At 39.9% G+C, this 15,766-nt stretch overlaps 1 long non-coding RNA gene across 2 annotated transcripts in view; it reads right to left on the bottom strand.

Moving 5' to 3' along the window:
- Nucleotides 1-8,350: 8,350 nt before the first annotated feature.
- The window catches only part of LOC148222651 (uncharacterized), a 65,358-nt gene continuing 57,942 nt past the window's right edge, over nucleotides 8,351-15,766 (bottom strand). For both annotated transcript variants that reach the window (XR_015805727.1, XR_015805728.1), the window contains exons 3-4: nucleotides 11,994-12,209; nucleotides 8,351-11,144 (exon numbers count right to left, since the gene is read on the bottom strand). This is a non-coding gene — a long non-coding RNA (uncharacterized LOC148222651). The remainder of the gene's footprint in view (nucleotides 11,145-11,993; nucleotides 12,210-15,766) is intronic.

Raw genomic sequence — 15,766 nt, 5'->3', positions numbered from 1 at the left:
CAGTCTATTCTTCTCTGAGTCAGCAGTAAATCTGTAAACAAGTGCAGAGCTTTCAAAGTTCAACTGCTGGGTATTTGTATCTGTTTCATCATGGGGCTTTTTTAATTCACATTCAGCTGTTTGCATAGACAGACTGCAAGAGGGGAACTTGTAAAAATGAATAAATAATTAATGTCTAATAATGAGTAATTTGTTACAAGGAAAGATCTTCACACCAGTATGTGAGAATATGGGACTTCAGCTAAAGAATATTTGTTCCTGAATGATACCTTCAGGAAAATCCCTCCTGAATAAGCATTCACAGGCAAAAAGAGAGATGACTGTAGACAAACTACACAGTCACTTGGGACTTTAATTCAAGTTTATGAACTTCATTAAAGACAATTTACAACATCTGTGGATATTTTCAGTGTTTTTGCAGAATTCATTTTACTTTATTTAAAAATATACACCATTTTTCTAAATGAAGGATCAAAATTTTCTATCAACATAATCTGTTATGTTTAGTGCTAACCAAATATAAATCTGAACACAAAATGGTGATATGGAATAAACTAATAAAAGAAAAGCAACCAGACAGATATTATTACTGAGATTATTTCAGATGCTCCTGCACTATTTTCAGTGGTGATATCATTCAAGAGCATTCAAATAGTTATTTTCTTCCCTTTCTGTTACCTGACAAAATAGCAGCACCAGGAAAAGAATTTCAGACAAGCAGTGTCTGCTTTGTATCACTAATTTAACAAAATCATTTCAAGCACTTTTTAAAATAGACAGTCCCACTCAAAAATATTTTCGAGGAAATGTCACTATATAGATAAGGGAAGACTATATGAAAAATCAAAATATGGGGCAGGAAAAAGGACTTTTGAATAGTGATCCAGTTCCTTCCAGGTTTGTCAACAGCAGTATGCTAGCATTTTGTTTCCTTGGTTTTTAGAGCCTGGTGTTACCCCTGATGTTCATGGAGAAGTCCAGTTTAACAACTTTCACGTCACCAGATAGGTCTGCTCAGTGACCAAGCCTCTAGTCTTATCTTTTTCTCTCTCTCTCTGGTTTTTTTGGGTTTTTTTGTGATAGTCCCCGTGCCCCACGCTGGGGCGATGGGGCCAAGGCTGGCGCGGGCGCGCGGTGCCAGGGCAGCTCCCTGCCACGTGTGACACCAGGTGCACCCAGCGCCCAGACCCGGGAGCCTTGGTGTCTGTCCTCCCGGGGCAGGGTCACCCAGGACCCAGTCGATGTGCTGGGGGTACCTGTGACTGCAGCTTGGCAGGCACTGGCAGCTGTGACCGCACAGGCACGGGCAGGACGTGGGCTGCTGTTCGCTGTGGCTCCCCAGAAGCTGTGGCAGTGTGCACTGAAACTATTTCATAGGTGTTTATAGACTGATATCCAGGCTGGGGGATTTTCACCAAGGTTGGGTTTTGTTGGCTGCAGCCAGAGAATTACCCTTACCCCAGTCTGAAAGTCAGTCTTGAGCTGTCATAGAATTCCAGAAGTGCTGGTTTTGGGGAAGAGTCTGTCTAAAAGTGATGACACTGTCTCCTCTGGAAAGTTCTCTTTGCGCTGAGATACTACTGAAGAAGGAACACTGATTTCTTGCTTACACTTAATCAGACTTGTTGACATTTAGATGGAGAAAAAAAAGTGGCTCCCCTGAATACATTAATGGTGTAGAAAAGAAAGATATAGATTACATGAGCCCTCTATAGAAGCAAATCTTGCATGAAATTCTTGTCATTTGATTAATATCTCAAATCAAAAGTCTTACCACATTGCAATCTGGGAATCAAGCCAGCTAAGAAACTAAAACATATATTTTCAGTATAACTGTGTTCATAATGACAGGACCACATGGTCACAGCTTCAAATTAAATAAAATCGGTCTATTACTGTCCTTTTTCTAGGACACCAGTCAGTACATTTAAAAACAAGGCAAACCACATCTGCTTGTAGAAAGAAAAATACTCATTTAGAGAGCTGGTGATAGAGACCTGTACAGTGCTGGAAGTTGGAGTGCAGCGAGGTCCCTTTGGGATTTCCACCTGGTGGGGAAGGGAAAGAATGACTTCCAATTATTTTTCTCTTCTAAAAACTTTGAATCATCTTTTTTTACCACTTTTTTTTTTTTTAATGGATGTATGCTAGACTGTCTTACTGGTAAAATCAAGTCTCATCAACTTACCACATACCTGCGCAACACTGCACTAAACCTGTGCAACGCCTTCCTGATTAACACCCCACCTCCCAGTATTCACCTTGCTGCCAGGCCTGCAGTTACTACAGCCTTCTTTTGCTGTTGCCCAAAGCACTCCTATTCTAGTAAACATTTCTTTCTATATCAAGCCTTATGTTATTTAAGCACTGCCCCAGGAAAAGAGAAAGAGAGAAGCTGCAAACCTCTGCTCCTTCTCCCTCTGCACACTCACTCCAGCAACTCCTGCTGCAGTTCAGGGCAGCTCAGGATCACATGCGGAGGTTTGTGCTGAGGCTGCTCAAACACAAAGAGATGCTCCTTTCTGAAAAGCAGTTATCCTGCTCATAATCACAGCAAACTTGGAATTTCTTTCATGTTCCCCTAGTGGTGTTTTATTCTAGCAGGAATTAGTTCAGTAACTCAGAGAGCTGTACAGAGAGGAACAAGGGGTGCATTTGAAATACCAAAACATTAGAATTTAAATTATTGTGCAAATACAAGTCTGCATAGAGAAAAAACATTGCTTTAACATTGCAAAAGGAGACAAACCTGGACATTATAGGAATTTTTTGCTTATTTAATTTATATAAAGTATGAAAATTAATGTGACATGTGGATAGCTTGTTCCCTCCAGAAGGTGCTTTACAAGTCATAGATTCTATATGATGTTGCTGTTGCTATAGTAACTCTTTTTTACAGCATGGCAAACACTCATACAAAACCTTTTGACTTTTAGTAAGAAAATTTGCACTCTCAAAATGTTTTCAAGTAAACTTTATGACCTAAAAAAAATAGATTCATTGTCTTTCCCTTCTCCCATCTCTCTCAGCAATTAAAATTATCCTTCCTTGCTCAAGGACTTACTCTGTGATCTAAAAGTAATTTCATCTCAGAGCTATATTTTATGCAATCCATTAACTTTGAGTAAATTCTAGGCTTCATATGTTAACTACTGTACTAGATTTCCCTTTTCCCGCTTTTTTCCCCGCTCCCTTTTTTTTTTTTTTTGCTTTGTTTAAAGGTGATTAATTACTCAAATGCAGTGTGAACCATTCACTTAATACACGGTGAGTAAGCTCAGTCCTTTTTATCTTCCCTGTTTTGAACACCCAACTGGCCAGTTTTACCCCACTGAACTAATGCAAGACAAAAAAAAAAAAAAAAAACCTCAATGGCACACACTTTGGATAAATACCTCTACACTGTACATTTGCCAAGAGAGCTTCTAAGATCAGCTCTGTAAATGTCATGATCCTTAATGCTATTGTGGTATAACTGAAGAGCGTTCCTTGAGCCCATTTGGCTGGGCTGACTAGCGCACTTTGTTTTCCCAGGAGAAGAAAGCAGAGTAGTAAACCATTTTTGCAGAATGTCATTCTCCCACAACAGTTTATGAAAGAAACATCTGTGACAAGAATCTTTAATGCTTTTCTCAAAGCCAAGCTGACAGTAAAAGAGCATTGCTAAAAGTGGCAAATCAATCCCATTCCACTCCTTCTAGAGCAGGACACCTAATTTGCTATGTATCACATGTATTTTCTTCGCATGTGCTGAGAGGCTGTGACATTGATGTGGTGGCTGTCGTCCAAGCTTCTGTTGAATAAACACTTTGGCCATATAGCAGGCACACTGGCATGTTTAGCAATGTCTGCTGTCCAGTGTGAATTTACTTCACCTCAGGGAAAAGTTTGTTTAATTTTTGGATTGCAATTTGGGGATAAAAATGGTGTCTTTGAAGGCTGATTTGAAAACCTTGGGGGATTTTTAAACTTGGCTTGCTTAGTTTTGTACTACTTGGAAATACAGACATATGAGACAGAAGAAAGTAACAACAAATACAGTTCAGAAGCTAAAAATTATTTCATTACTGGGTTTGTGTTGATTGTGTTATAAAAATAAGATGATCCAGCGAAAACCAGCCTCAAAAAAGGTATCTAGATCTGAGAGAATAATTTTTATATTTAGTTAATTAAAACATCTGAAAGCTTTTACTGACATTGGACAATGAATCAAAGTGCTGGTGAGTGTGCACTGAGGAAACTGAGAGCTCAGCTGTGAATCAGAAGGATCTTTCCTGAAAGTGGCTATTTTTTTTTTAAAGATGTAACACTACTGAAAGTTTTGATTATCCCCAAATTAAAGTAAATCCTTACATAAACTTCTGATGTCTGTTACATTTAAATTATTCTATTTTGAAGTGTTTTGCAAAAGAAAGTAAGGCAGGAAGGGGACCACAACTTTTGGCATGGCTCATATAGACTATAGCATTCTTCTTTCATGTAAGGATGTTAAACGTAATGCCTCTCTTGTCACCCTTTCGGCATGAACACATGGGCCAAGCCATGCAGTTATTCAGCACTGTCAGATCTCCTCCTGAAACCCATGGCAGTTCTGGCTGAGGCTGGAGTTCCCAGTGTAATGAGATGGATCTAGATAGTGAACTGACAGCTCCAAGGACCTTTCCTGGCAAAGAGATGGGCATCCTCACATCTGAAAGCTGAGTGAGGTTAGAGGCTGTAGTGGCAGGGCTGCAGTGAGAACACCCACAGTGCATAACAATGGCAGATGGCTTGAACCTCACTCATTGCCTGGGGAATCGTGGTCAAACTGCTGGAACACAAACTTAGAACCCAAATTCTGCACTTAAAGTAAGGGACCCCTACAGAGGGCAGCCTTAAACATGTCTTACATACAGGGAGCTTTCTGAATTCAGGCTCTGGCATTGTGGCTGTTGTATGTTATAAAGCTGAGAAAGTTCCAAGTTCTAAAGAAAGTCTATTTATTCCATCAGTTGCCATGGATAACACTTGTTTGTATACATCTTTAGAGCCAAAGGAGTGGAATTGCATAAACAGAGGGACTGGAATTCAGAATATATTCCAAAGAGATATAATTGGCATCTCCATAGTTGTTCAATTAGTGGCACTTGATCAGATAACCAAGGCAGTCTAAGTTCTCCCGAATGTCCCTGGGAAAGTCAGCTCAGTGACTTGTGGGCAGAGTGAAAAGGTGTGGAAGAAACTCGAACACTAATGATATTTAGAATGATAATTCACAGCACCACAGAGAAACAGAAGACAGACTCACCCTGAGGCCATGTGAATGGAAAGCAAGGGTAGTTTCCAAAGTAAAAAGCAGACCTGAAAGATTTAATCCCAATGAGAACAAGCCACCTGTTCTGCTAAATCCATTTCCTCCCCATTCTTCATACCACCTGCCTTATGCAGGGGAGAAGGATTTCATGTCTTCAAGAGGCACAGTTCTGCTCTCTTTTTTTTCAGCAAAAAAAGTGCCTCCACACAGTGAGAAATGTCCCTTGCAATTTTCAAGCTCATTTGAACTTGAAAATACTCTCATCTGACTTCAATGGGACAAATCTTCAGTAGGGCACGCTTGGCTGGGCTGGATGCTTGTTGAGAAAACCAGTCTGCAACCACCTGTCGGCTGCTGGGTCCTTTTGTGAACATTCAGCTCTTTGAGAATAGGACCCTATTTCTGCATCTGCACAGCTCTGAGAGCATTCTGTCCTTGTGGAAGTGTGGAGCTTCAGGCACTACCCAAAACACATGATGTTTTTAAACACTGCAATAGATGCAGTAGTACACAGGCAAGCAAACAAATCCCTGCCAGATTAACCCTGAGCCCTGAATTTGCCCAGAGTACAATATAAGCAGGTAGTTTGAACACTACTAGGATTTTTTAATCAAATGTAAATGGTGCAGTAGATAACAAACTGGGTTTTTTTAACTTGCTCCCCGTTTCCTTTTGTGTGCTCTCCTCCCATATAGTTGATATCCAAAACATCAAAACACAATTTCGTTTTATTTTTCAGAGTTCATTTACTTACACTCAAAGGCTTTTGTTACAAAGAACAAAGCACATGTGTCTAACAGTTTGACCCTTCCTCCATCCTTCCCTAGGGGCTGCAATTAAACTTTCATTTAAGTAGTTATTTGGTGTGTGGGATACTATGCTAAAATACTTTGAATCAGTGGTTTTTGTAAGGCCCCCAGCTGCTCTGTCTACAGCACCCAGTAACTCTTCTGATCACATTGGAAAGACTTTGCTAATGTTGGGTACGCCTGGGAGGAGTGATTATTTAGATAGATGAAATGAAAATAGAGAAAGGATTCTTTTTAGGGGAAGGCACTGACTGCAAAGGACAACTGGAGTGTGTATTATGTGTCTGTCCATTTCTTGCCCATCATTTTGTTTCTGCCATGGGAATACATCAAAATATTGGCTTCCTGTGAATAAGGCACTTATTCATGACTTAGGACCTTGTAAATTCCTTATGTGATTGTGTTAAAACGTCCTTACATTTCCCATGCTCATACTCGATTTTTATTTGTGCCAGCACACTCTCCCCCTCCCTCCTCCGATGCCACTGTACATGCACAAAAATGGAAAATTTGTTTTCCTAAACAAAAATTACATTCTGAAAAAAAAATGATTGGTTGATTTACAGCAAAAGAAGGAACTCTTGTTCCCATCTATAACATCTCTTGACCCCTTGTCTTTGCCATTATTTTCCAAATTTTGTAAGAAACAATAGTTGTATTAATTTCTGAATTATTTTGGAGTTGTTCCCCTTCCCTCACTGCACCCTGCTCCAGTTTGGTTGATTTTCTTTTTTCATCTCATTCACACAAGAGCAGCTTCATCCACTAGTTTGTGGTTACAAACCAGATTCCTTTGGAGAAAACTAAGCCTAAAGCCATATGCCAGAACCGAAGTGGTACTTGAGTCACAACCAGGAGGGCTGCACCATCAGCCAGTCTTCCAGTGCACAGCTAATACATTCCTTACAGAAAATTTTACATCACATGTGCAGTGGAGGCATTCAAGCCAGAGGTCCAAACTCTATTTAATTAAAAATAAGTCCTGTGAACCACATGAAATGGAGTTGTAAGGAGCCTAAGCACGTATCAATCCAGTTTACAAGATCTGTTTCTATTGCAGTGAACTGCAGGCTAATTTAATGTCTATAGTGCATTTAATGTCTGCCAAGTCTGCAGCCTCCCTTTCAGTGGGATCACTAAGAATCTCTGTGCCCTTTAAGGTTATTTCCACAAAGTTTGAGATTTCATCTCTACAGGTTCACAGTTTCTAGAAGAATGAAATACCAATATTTTCATACAAGTTGCATTTCTTCAGAAATCTAGCTAGAACTCGTGGCACTCATGTTGAGATATAAATCCCTGTCTGCACAGCAATACCAATAACAGTTCTTCCCAATTATGCCAAAATGTTTTTGCATTGACATTGTAGTTGTCAGCTCATATGTTTCCACCAAATGTGCACTCTAGGACTAAAATGAAACTGAATTTAGAATATTCTAAACTTTTAGGGGCAGGCAGCCATTTGAATCATGTATGTGCATTTCATGAAGGGCTTAATCAAAACTCAATCAATTCCCACCTCACCAAGTTTAGAAAGGGATTAAAATCCAGTACCAGATTTGGATCTGAATTTTGTGCCTGAGGGCTCATTTCTGTTATCAATTAGCTGTTGCTCTTGTGATGTATCAAAAGGCAGTAGCATATAGGCTGTTGTTTAGAGATGTACATAATGTAGCCTTAAATTTCATTGGGAAACTAAACAAAACCTCTGGCCTTAGGCTGCATGCTCAAATGCTACAGTCCCATAGTGCATTACACCAGTCAACACTTCTTTTCAAATACCACCCGCATAACAATTAACCTCACTTCAACCTTGAGGTCTCTGATTAGTGATGGCCTATTGTTTAAGTTCCATTAACATAGCCCCTGTGTTGCCCTATTCTCACTCAAATGGACTAATCAAATCAGTCACCAAGGACTTAAGCTCAGGGTCCAACTTCTTTAGTAAGCAGCAATTTTCAATTTAAGTAGAATGGTAGATGTCATCAACACAGTCACAATTAGTATAGCTCTGACATGGAAAACATTCTTAATGATCCCAAATTTGTGAAATATCAAGGGCCCCAGCAACTTGCAATATGAGAATTTCTATGTATAATAGAAAAATTACAATATCAATAGGGCAGTCAATGCATTACCTTGTACCAGACAAGGCTCTGAAAGAACAAACCCCAATCAGATTCGATTTAATTTCAAAAAGCAAATGCTGTTTTGAACCAGTAGAAATAAAAACAGGTTACTGCATTCATAAAATATTATTTGCTAGGCACGCCATATTTATTATGCAAAAAATGAAAGAATTGTTTATTTTTCCAAATCCAGTTACAAAGTTGTTATTCTTGACATTCTTCTTACTTGGATTACACAACTATGTTTTCATTCACATTAGCTGAAACTTCTCTTCCGATCATTTTGAATTAAAAATGGTCTAGTATTATTTCTTTGGATTATTTTTAACAGTCTTCTATTTCTCTCAAGGTATTGGATGATTGGAGCACAAACCTCTAAGAAAAAGAAAAGTCATGGAAAATACTCCACCAGTAGAATTCAGGGCCAAATCTTCAAAGGGCCAATATGCATGTAATGAGAGTTGCTGCCTCCTTATCAGCACAGATACCCATGTACCACACAGGCAAGGAATTCTTTTATTTTCATGCACATGCAGCTACTGCATGAGCAGAACATAAATTTTCCAACCATTCAGATCTTGCTTTTCTTTGAATAAGCAGCAAGAAGGCAACATGGGAAGCCTCTGGCCCTTGAGAAGGACACTGAGGACATGAAGGACTTTCAAAATGGAACCTTTGTGGCAGATATGATTTTGCTGTGATTATAAATGGTAATTCCTACCTAATTGAAAAGAACCTATTTTTGTTCGTTTTTTCTTGCCATCTTGTTTCTTGACAAATTGTTTCTGCTTTCTCAGTCTAATACTTTTTCAGACCATGGTGGACTCATACCCTCTCATCTCCTCAGAATATGATGAAGTTGCTAGATAATGTTCACACGTAGCTTTTCTTTTATGATCAGCTAAAACACTGTGCACAGAATAAACATTGCCAGACACATTAAGTGTTTTATTTTTCTGCTTCAGAGAACGAAATTTGGCAGAAATATTCCCTAATTTAAATCCAGTTTTTGTCTGCCTCATTGCTTTACACACCATGTAGTGAAAGAACTGGCTTCACACTGCTCCCACACCACCAGTCCATCTGACTGACAATAGATCCAATCTGCCTTACATGGGAGGCCATGTGAGTGGTCTATTCTGCTCCTCCATCTCCACCGACAGCTGGAACTGGACTTGAAGCAAATACCAGGAGAATTTGCATGATAGTTCATTTGGAGCACATATGCTATAAATTCACCATTGCTGCAAAATGGCAAGCCATAGGCCTCGTCTACACAGAAGTTACACGAATTGAAATTAAAACCAATTTAGTCTAAACCAGAATGAACTTTTGCGTGAATGCTCATAATAGTTCAAAATCATCTCGCTTCAGTTTATCCAGCACCACTGGCTTTCCCCAGCAGGCAATTAACCAAGTGCAAGAGAAGCACAGACACTGCCAAGCAGTGTCCATCTTTAATTGAAGCCACTTTAAACCTCACCTTTAGCACCGTGTCTGGTGGGGGCTCTGCCTTACTGGCGGGAGCTGTTCAATCACACCTGTCATTCAGAACTGGGGAGCTCTCACAATCCTGCAGCTCCTGCTTGTGTGACACACAGTCAGTCACTGCCTCCTCTTTGGAGGACTCCAGAAGTGGCACCACACTTGCCCAGCACTGGATCAGGTTTGATCCTTGCAGTCCCTCAGTGAAGGCACCGGGGCAGCAGCTTCTGGAGTGGCAAAAGCTACACACATTCTCCAGCCATTGTTTTGGTCACGTTACCCCTGGGCACTGACCCCCTGCCTGCACCGCCTCCTGTTGCTCTTTTGTTCAAGAGAAAACTTGTCATTTAGAGGCTGATTATTAGTTTTCTTTTCTCTTCCCCACCCGGAGTCCCCCTTTAACTGGATCATCACCAGTTTTAGAAGAGTTGCCCCTTTCTAAAGAAAACAAAACAGAATAAACAACCTCTTTTCCAGTCCCTGCCAGAGCTCTCTTCTTTTCACCAACATCCATTTTCTCCCAAACAAAATGAAAGGACAGGGAGTAAAAAGACAGCTTCTTCCCTCCCTCCACAATGAAACAACAAAGAGCACAAACAAAATTAAAATTAGGCATTTAAGCTGATTTTCGCCACTTAACTTTTGACATGTTTTTGCAAATTTCGTTCAAGTCCCCTCTGAAGACTCAGTCAGTGAAACCCACTGTATCAAGTAGTGTTTCCAAGCCTTTTATACATAACTTCCGTCAGACAGCCCACGTGTCGTTTGGAGTGGCAAAGGCACCTTTCTGCTAACATGAAAATCGGAGGCTATGACACAACAAACTATCTGTCCCTTTGGAGAGAAATCAAGGTTTAAATGCATAATTTTTCAACTTTATATACCTCTGAAAATATTTGAGGTCTGATACAACCAAACTCACTCTGCAAAAGGATCTCCAGGTGGGTGATTTATTAGACGCTAAAGCCATTGCCCAAAAGTTCTGTTCTATTTTATGCCCGTGTAGCATCGGTTCAGCTTCATTGTCTTGCTTTGAGAAGTAATTGTTTTTCTCTTCAGAAATATATTTTTCTTCCAGTAAGTCTGCATCATATTTATCATCTGGAATGTATTGGGAGCGCTGCACTGGGCTCAGCTTGCAGCTGCTCCCAATCATACCCGATGTGCTCAGAGCTGACCTGCAAGGCGAGGCTGGCACCGCCAGCCCCGCCACCGCTCCTCCTTCCCATCCTCGCACCCACGCGCCGGGGACTTTGCCACTCTCTGCTTCATTCCCAGGTGTAATTCAAAATGCCTCTTTTGATCCACAGAGCCATTCACAGTTTGAGAGCTTGTATTTCTTTGAGACGGTTTCTCTGTTTCAACATCGTGTTTCACCTGGCAGCCAAGATTGGCTGCAGTTGCATGAGATGAATAGCAATGTTGACTCTGTAAAATACATGAGAGTTTGCAGAATGACAGGCCATTCTCAGTGGATGTACAGCACAGGAGCAATAGAAATATAGGGAGTGTCTTGTTTCACAGAAAAGAAAGGATTTATTTCCATTGGAAAAAATTAATATTCTTCATATTTTTGTAAGAATGTCACAACCACTCCCCTGAAAATATTCTGCAGTAGAATTGCTAAGAACTGTGCCCATATTTGCATTGTGGGTTTCACTAGCAACAGTATCTTTTCCTTAGAAGCTATTAGGTTTTTTACTGGTCTCACTTAGATCTGAAAAACCCTGAAGAAAAAAAAATCACATATACATGAAACTCATGAGATGTTACCACCATAGGAAGTCATGCAAATAGAATATTGACTACTGGACACAGAAAATTAGAATTGAATTTACTAAAGGAATTAATTTAATACCAAAAAAACCCAAACAAACAAACAAACCCCCCCCAAAAAAACAAAAACAAAAAAACCCCAATAATACAGTATGTGCTAGTCAGGTGCTGCACATTTCTTCACTAAGACCTATTCCCTAGGTCCAGAAGAAACATTCTGCACTGCTCTGTGCAGATGCCATAAGGGTATTCCTCCATGGGTTTGCAGTCATCCAGCTTCTCTTGGGATTTATCTCTGGTTTCAGAGCCTACCTGACTAAAGCAAGGCACAGATGTTGCTGCAGTACACTCAAGAGATTCCTCCTTCTGTATAACCCCAGTGCCTTCTACTTCCAACCAATATTGCCTTTGCCCTTCCATGGAGCACCCAGGTCTCTCCACACGCCCTTGTTCCCTTCCCCCCATTCCCACCTTCCCACTGCTCACCTTGAGGTCTCTCACCTTTTTTGTTGATGTGACAGCCAGACAAGGATCCTACTTAAATAACAGAAAAGTCGTTTTCTCTCGTTTAACCAAACTAAATGTGTTGAGATTAAGTTAACCAGCTGAGTTACAAATATAGGTAACATTGTCGATGGTTGTGATTTTACAGCAGGTCAAGAAATATTCTGTTGTTTCTCTGTAGATGAAAGGTCTTCATTACTCTGTCTTCTTCACCTAGAAGAAAAACTAGTAGCTATAAGAAAAAGATTGAGTAGAGGACTTAAGAGCCTTTCAGAATCAGAGGACAAATGGAAAACTAATAGCTTTCTCTAATTCTCTTTTTTTTAACAAAACCCTTTTAAAATAATACAGTATGCTTTTTATGGTGGTAACAAGCTGTCATATCACTTCACTTGAAGTCATGTTTGGAACTGGCCAAGCTGTGTAGGATACAGTTCAAGCCCCTGAGTTGTATAATAAGCTGTGCCCATTGCAATAGTTTCAGCAGCATTAAGTCCGCTCAGTAAAGGTAACTGAACATAAGAAAACACCATTTTTTCCTCACTTAAACGAGACTTGAGCAGAAAGGAAGAGTAAACCCTTGGCACTACATAGAGCAGGTGGATAGGAAACCATCTGCTCCACCGCTGCTGGCTTTCCTGAGCCTGGGGACCTGAGAGATGCCCCAGGCTCCTCAGCAGCAGTTGCTAAGGAAACATTTTAGGGAACCTTTTTCATAAATTCATAGTAATCTCCATTTCTCAAATGTCAAGGCTAATGACTCACCCTTTGATTGCAAATGGGATTTACTACCATAGAATTGCTGGCAGCCTTCAAAGCTAAATTGTATTTGTCAGCATTTGAAGACTTTTAGTACATTGGTTACCACTGCTCCCCTTGAGTGAGTAGAAAATGTAGATACATGAATATCTGGCAGAATTCCCTCAGATATATTTCAACCCTTTCCTAAGTTTCCATATAGGAAAGAAGACAGGTATTGGTGTTTGAAGGGCTCCCACAGCAGGGAATCCCCACAGCAAAGCCTGTGCCTTTGGGGGTTTCCTGCCTGAGGTGCAACCAGCCTTCTCCTGGGAAGCACAGACCCCAAGAGAGGGGAGTTGGGACCAGCTTAAAGCTGTCTCTGGGGGTGACCAGTAGAGACATGCACCTTGCCTTTCCCCCCAGGGGTTACTTGTGCTTGAAGGCAGCTGGATACATCCATGGATTTTCTGCAAGTCACACGTGAATCCGTGTCCTTGGCTTCCACTGATTAATCTCTCCAGCATTCTGCAACTTTACCCCTCGTGCATTTTGGACATCACTCGAAACGAGACCAAGAACCTGACACTACAATATTTTGTGCCTTCACAATTCTTTTTCTGCCAAGTGCCAAGTTTACAAATGCACCCCAAGACTTCTTTCTTCAAAGTATTTGAGAAGTTATCAACAAACCAACTTCAAGGATTATATTTATTGCTTTGTAGGCAATACATATTTAGAAAAAGATTCTCTCTCAAGTGATACAGACTTCACTCCAGATGAATCTACTTCCAAGTTAAAAGCTTATAGCCCCGAATGCAATTTTCAAAGTGGATATTTTAACTTCTAGTACTTTAAAAATACATAAAACGACCTCTAATAAATACAGACCTAACCTCAGACTTTCTGTAAATTAACTTTTGGAAACACTTCACATTTATATAAATGCATATTTTAAATCCATTTGAACAATTGGTTCATAGTGCATTTAACACATTTCCACTTAATATAAAAGCTACAGAAATAATGTGCTTTGAATGGATTCATATTATAAATCACTGCTACTCATGGAAATCCTTTCTCCCTGGAATTGTCATTGACTGGTGTATGGAAGATACTGATGAGACCAACTTGCTGTCAGTAGCATCACATTGTTAGGGGACACATTCCTTGATATAAAATCAGTATCCATCAATTTGGGAATTTAATGCACTTAAAACATGCAGAAATTCCTTCAGAGGAACACTTGCATGTTAATTTGAAGTGTTTTCCGGTCACCTTGAACACCAATGTCCAAAACAGGCAGATGGAGTAAATGCTCATCCAACTTTTGCTTTCTCTGTCTAGGGAAAATATATCCCTCAATCCCTCAAATGCATTTTACACCACTCTGCCTAGAGACAGACAAATTTACTTTCCTTTTGCATCTGGCTATGGGACTTTAAGTGTAGATTTGTTCATTTTTCAGCTTGCATATTTAGCCAAATTGCCAGGTGCTGGGAGAAAGCTCCACTCTAGAACTCTTTTTGCCTAGAATACAGAAGGGAAATTCCTGCCTCTGAGATGCTGACACTGGTGTTTCTAAGGCCATTTATTTTCCTCCATTGATTGGCTTTTAATTCTCTACTCTCATAGAATTTTGCTTTTACTGATACAATAAAATTAATCACTGTTAAGTGTAGAGGTGGTCTTAGGCAGTTCCCCTTAGTTTCCAGCTGTCTCTGTCTAAAATCATAATTTAAAGAATATAGTTAACTCAAGAAGTAAGTCTAAATCTTGACTGAAAACATGTGGCCCCAAAATGTAGATGAAAAATGAACAAACATCTGCATTATCATACTGTTTACCAAATGCTGAAATCAAAGCCCAGTCTATGCACTATTTCCTCTTTCTGTAGCCAAAAAGTCTGCTTAGCTATTACACAATATAGCAAAAACCTGATAGCATATTATTTTAGTAACACTGAGTGTTCTCATTCATCTAATGATTATTTACATAATTTCTGACCAGAAAAAAAAATCCTAAGCTGACTAGCAGGATCTGTTTTTTAGTTTCAGACTCATCAATACCTACAGCTTCTGCACCTGTGTGCCTTTTTTTTTGTGTGAAATAAACTGCCATGATGCTGCACCATGTACCACAGTGGCTCTGAAACACCATGGCTGATCAGAAACAAGCACAGAGTTGCATGGACCCACAGTACATGTGATAGTGGTTTAACCTTTTAAAAGAATTGTTTTCTTGGTTCTATTAAAAAACAGAGACTCTGGGAGGTTATGACCAATTTTAGTCTCATATAGTAAATGTGAAATCCTGAGGACTTTGAAGCATTCTGTAATTCAAACAAAGTTGTATTATTTCCTGAGCTGCAACAACCATCAGAACATCATCTAGGTAGATTAACACTTTGTTGTCTTGCTTCTTAGAACGCTAACAACCTGATCTACCACACAATACACATTCCTAATGCTCCCTGTACAATTGAAGTAGGGAATTTCCCCTAATTTTGGCAAATGATATGCTGAGAGAAACGCTACTTAACTGACCACACAGCCATAAATCTGCTTTGTAAATCCTGCACTTTTTGGAAGGCTTATTGCTAAAACTTTTGCTTCAGAAGCACATTTAAGGGGTTTAGATTTAATAAGGTTAAAAACCATCTGAGCATTTTGAGACTACAAAGAAATAATATATCTGTAGTGTCCCTTGCGATAGATTAGAGACAGGACTTGGTTGCGGTAATGAATATAAATGGGATTCTTTATTAAAGCCACTGGACAGAAGCAAGACTGTAGCTCTGCTCTCCAGCTCCCAGGCTAACTGAACACAACCTATGCTTTCTAATAGCACCATGCAAGTCTATCCTAAATCCTGGCCTAGATTCAGCACTTTTGGAAGGGATTGCCAAACTCCATGAAACCTAGCTGCTTAAATTGTTCAGCAGTGGATACAACTTCCAGAGCATGCCCTGCCAAGGCTTGCACAATCCCTACATTTGCATGCACGTGAATTAAACAATGAAAAGGCTGGAA

Source organism: Sturnus vulgaris, chromosome 10, assembly GCF_052056855.1.
Source record: "Sturnus vulgaris isolate bStuVul1 chromosome 10, bStuVul1.hap1, whole genome shotgun sequence".
Lineage (NCBI taxonomy): Eukaryota > Metazoa > Chordata > Aves > Passeriformes > Sturnidae > Sturnus > Sturnus vulgaris.
Note: the sequence above shows the minus strand (reverse complement) of the source record. Positions and strands in the feature narration are given on the sequence as shown.